Consider the following 4,839-nt stretch of genomic DNA (forward strand, 5'->3'; position numbering starts at 1 on the left):
GTGGGCAGCTGAAAATGTGTGCCCCGACCGTGACTCGAACCCGGGATCTTCTGCTTACATGGCAGACGCTCTATCCATCTTTTTTTTTTTTTTTTAATCTCATTTTGTTCGTTTTTGTTCGTTGAATCTGATCGGAGCGGATGTCCTAAGACACCCTTTTAAGTCGTTGGTGATCTATTAACTCAGTTTTTTTATTACAGAGGGCAGCTAACCCTCTGACCGAACACACTGAGCTACCGTGGCGGCCTGAGCCACCGAGGACACAGATGAATAGCGCGACTGCAGGGACTTATCTACATCTACATCTACATCCATACTCCGCAAGCCACCTGACGGTGTGTGGCGGAGGGTACCTTCAGTACCTCTATCGGTTCTCCCTTCTATTCCAGTCTCGTATTGTTCGTGGAAAGAAGGATTGTCGGTATGCCTCTGTGTGGGCTCTAATCTCTCTGATTTTATCCTCATGGTCTCTTCGCGAGATATACGTAGGAGGGAGCAATATACTGCTTGACTCTTCGGTGAAGGTATGTTCTCGAAACTTCAATAAAAGCCCGTACCGAGCTACTGAGCGTCTCTCCTGCAGAGTCTTCCACTGGAGTTTATCTATCATCTCCGTAACGCTTTCGTGATTACTAAATGATCCTGTAACCAAGCGCGCTGCTCTCCGTTGGATCTTCTCTATCTCTTCTATCAACCCTATCTGGTACGGGTCCCACACTGCTGAGCAGTATTCAAGCAGTGGGCGAACAAGCGTACTGTAACCTACTTCCTTTGTTTTCTGATTGCATTTCCTTAGGATTCTTCCAATGAATCTCAGTCTGGCATCTGCTTTACCGACGATCAACATTATATGATCATTCCATTTTAAATCATTCCTAATGCGTACTCCCAGATAATTTATGGTATTAACTGCTTCCAGTTGCTGACCTATTTTGTAGCTAAATGATAAAGGATCTATCTTTCTGTATATTCGCAGCACATTACACTTGTCTACATTGAGATTCAATTGCCATTCCCTGCACCATGCGTCAATTCGCTGCAGATCCTCCTGCATTTCAGTACAATTTTCCGTTGTTACAACCTCTCGGTACACCACAGCATCATCTGCAAAAAGCCTCAGTGAACTTCCGATGTCACCCACAAGGTCATTTATGTATATTGTGAATAGCAACGGTCCTATGACACTCCCCTGCGGCACACCTGAAATCACTCTTACTTCGGAAGACTTCTCTCCATTGAGAATAACATGCTGCGTCCTGTTATCTAGGAACTCCTCAATCCAATCACATAATTGGTCTGATAGTCCATATGCTCTTACTTTGTTCATTAAACGACTGTGGGGAACTGTATCGAACGCCTTGCGGAAGTCAAGAAACACGGAATCTACCTGTGAACCCGTGTCTATGGCCCTCTGAGTCTCGTGGACGAATAGCGCGAGCTGGGTTTCACATGACCGTCTTTTTCGAAACCCATGCTGGTTCCTACAGAGTAGATTTCTAGTCTCCAGAAAAGTCATTATACTCGAACACAATACGTGTTCCAAAATTCTGCAACTGATCGACGTTAGAAATATAGGTCTATAGTTCTGCACATCTGTTCGACGTCCCTTCTTGAAAACGGGGATGACCTGTGCCCTTTTCCAATCCTTTGGAACGCTACGCTCTTCTAGAGACCTACGGTACACCGCTTCGCGTACTCTGTGTAAAATTGAACTGGTATCCCATCAGGTCCAGAGGCCTTTCCTCTTTTGAGCGATTTTAATTGTTTCTCTATCCCTCTGTCGTCTATTTCGATATCTACCATTTTGTCATCTGTGCGACAATCTAGAGAAGGAATTACAGTGCAATCTTCCTCTGTGAAACAACTTTGGAAAAAGACATTTAGTATTTCGGCCTTTAGTCTGTCATCCTCTGTTTCAGTACCATTTTGGTCACAGAGTGTCTGGACATTTTGTTTTGATCCACCTACCGCTTTGACATAAGACCAAAATTTCTTAGGATTTTCTGCCAAGTCAGTACATAGAACTTTACTTTCGAATTCATTGAACGCCTCTCGCATAGCCCTCCTCACACTACATTTCGCTTCGCGTAATTTTTGTTTGTCTGCAAGGCTTTGGCTATGTTTATGTTTGCTGTGAAGTTCCCTTACACGCTTCCCGTGAGTCTCACATTCCCAGCGGTCCACAATTCTACATATGTAATTTACCTTATAGACATTTGCCCATTCACTCATTACACATCGAGGTATATCAACAACACCTGTCGGTAGCTGAGGGTTTCGGTTAGTCATCATTTATTCCAGGGAAAAGCTGCACGGTCAACAACAGTAATCCGTTCTTTCGAGAACAGTTACTGTCTTCATATATATAGTTACAGGCTACCCAGCCATTGACCTTCGTCTGTGCGAATGTGCACAGGTTGCCCAAACTCTTACGGGAATCGCCAAAAGCGTGCGCGAGTAATGAGTGAATGGGCAAATGTCTATAAGGTAAATTACATATGTAGAATTGTGGACAGCTGGGAATGTCTCACGGGAAGCGTGTAAGGGATAAGTCCCTGCAGTCGCGCTAATCATCTGTGTCCTCGGTGGCTCAGATGGATAGAGCGTCTGCCATGTAAGCAGGAGATCCCGGGTTCGAGTCCCGGTCGGGGCACACATTTTCAGCTGTCCACATCGAGGTATATCAACAACACCGGTCGGTAGCTGATATTGTAACAGTTTGGACAGAGGAAAGTAACGTGAAAGATATATCCTGTGATTATGTGAGATAAGGCAGAGATCAGCACAGTAGGTGAACTCTCTAATGAGATAGAACGACGTTCAGTGTTTGTGCCATGACCTTTGTAGGCTTCTGCCCCTGTCGCCTGGGGCCACAGATAAAGCCGGAGGTCAACTGGGCGTGGCCCTACTAAGCCGCTTCCCTAGGCGGCTCTTTTGGTTTTACGAGATCATGGCAGTCTTCTGCTGTTCTGTGACGCTCTAACGTCGAAATGTACAGGAGCAGGCAGTAGGCACCATGGTGGCAGCTCACTCTTATATTTCATAAATGTCCCACAAGTCGAGACAGGGCACACGGCCCACACTGTCGATCGTTTTGCCAAGTTATTTTAGGGAAAATGATCCGTACGACTGCGGGATCGATAATGTGTGTGTGTGTTTGTGTGTCTTCGATAGACTCACGAGTACATGTTTACATTCCTAGCCCAGAGGGGGCATTTGGCATATGCTGATTTAAGCGGAGCGGTCGCGCTCGCCAGGTCAGTCGTATGCAGGAGCAGTGTCCTCGCTCGTGGGTCAGATGTACTAATTGTTCGTACCGCTCCTTGTTGTGGTCGAGAGGGATACTGCTGCTGGGTGCCTTTGTTTTGGGTGCGTTTCCTGTACTCCACACTCGGCTGTTAACTTCGAGAAGCACCGTAAGAAGGAAGTGAGCCGGAGTACAGTAACATTCGGACACGACGGCGACGACTGTGAAATCGTTATTCTAGGAAGGTCACGGAGGAAAATAATTTTGGCGAGAACCTTATGTTAAATTCAATTTTTTTGTATCTCACCGAAGATTGGTGAGGAACTTATTGCTGTCAGCCGTTGTGGATTTTTATGTTTCTGTTCATCAGTAACATTTATTCTGAGTGATACATACTGATATTCCTCCGAGTCACATGATGCCGGTTGAATATTGTATTTCTTTTTTTATTATTATCACAGTTGTGGTAGCGTTTTAATATAACAGTTGTCAATTTTTTCTAAGGTAAATTGATGTCGGGAGTGCTAAAGCAGAAAACATTTAACAGCACTCAATCGTAACTATCTTTGTGTGTATTCTGCTGCAATTTTCAACTTTTCAAAGTCTTAGCCATACATGTTTGCTTATTCTCCGCGTTTTCAGTGGCCATATTTGATTTTAATGGTCTAAATGCTGTTTTTTATTTTTGTCTTTCTGTCAGTTACGGTCACCGGTTATTTGTTATCCTGTCCATTTCAAACGCCATTCGGGTCATTATGCCAACCCCTATGAACCAGAAGTATACTTCATTTATTGTTTCCAAACAAGAGTGGTTAATTAATGCAGATAGTTAAAGTATTGTTTAATAATTTCACTGATATTCGAGATAAGTGTTGCTAAACATTCATAAACAGTAAACACTCACTCATAATGAAACGTGCGTATATGTCTGCAGATAAATTTTGTATTTCTCATTTACTAAAATAATAAGTCAATAAAAGTTTTGTGCTAATATCCTGGTTAAAATTATCCCCAGTACTTCCCAACTATCTGCCCCCCTACCCCCCCCCCTCCCCTCTGTCAGAAATAGTATCGAAAATCCCCAAGTTCATTTACCTTCACATTACAAGATTAGATTAAAATTAAAATGGGTCATAGTTCAATAAATAAAAAAATGAAAAAGATGTGAGGGTAGGAATACTCTCCAAAACAAATATAATAGTTAATCAGAAGATGTTGTGACGTTTAGTGGGGTCTCTGACGGAAAGAAACCGACACCCAGCTACCGGCAAGCTCACGCTAGTCTGCAGGCAGTTCCATAAAGGTGCTGAAGTCAGCACCCTTGGTGTCCATCAGAGTGCGGAGAATTTTGGGTAAGTATAGTTCATTTGTAAAGGAGACTGCATGTACAGCGTTAGTGTGAACTGTTCTTTGGTACTGCTCGAATGTTTGCAATCCGAGTGTTTGGGATCAGTATTAAAGAAAGACACCGAATCAATGCAAAAGCAGGCTGTTAGATTTGCTACCACTAGGTTTGAACATGCAGGTTTTACGGAGATGCTTCGAGAACTCCAGTGGGAATCCCTGGAGGGAAGGCGATTTTCTTTTCGAGG

At 43.7% G+C, this 4,839-nt stretch overlaps 1 non-coding gene across 1 annotated transcript; it reads left to right on the forward strand.

Annotated features, from left to right (window-relative positions):
- The first annotated feature begins 2,579 nt into the window (after positions 1-2,579).
- On the forward strand, positions 2,580-2,653 carry Trnat-ugu (transfer RNA threonine (anticodon UGU)). Its single transcript has one exon. It is a non-coding gene; the product is annotated as a tRNA-Thr (tRNA).
- The last annotated feature ends 2,186 nt before the right edge of the window (positions 2,654-4,839 follow it).

The sequence above is a fragment of the Schistocerca cancellata genome, chromosome 3 (assembly GCF_023864275.1).
Source record: "Schistocerca cancellata isolate TAMUIC-IGC-003103 chromosome 3, iqSchCanc2.1, whole genome shotgun sequence".
In the NCBI taxonomy this organism is placed as follows: domain Eukaryota; kingdom Metazoa; phylum Arthropoda; class Insecta; order Orthoptera; family Acrididae; genus Schistocerca; species Schistocerca cancellata.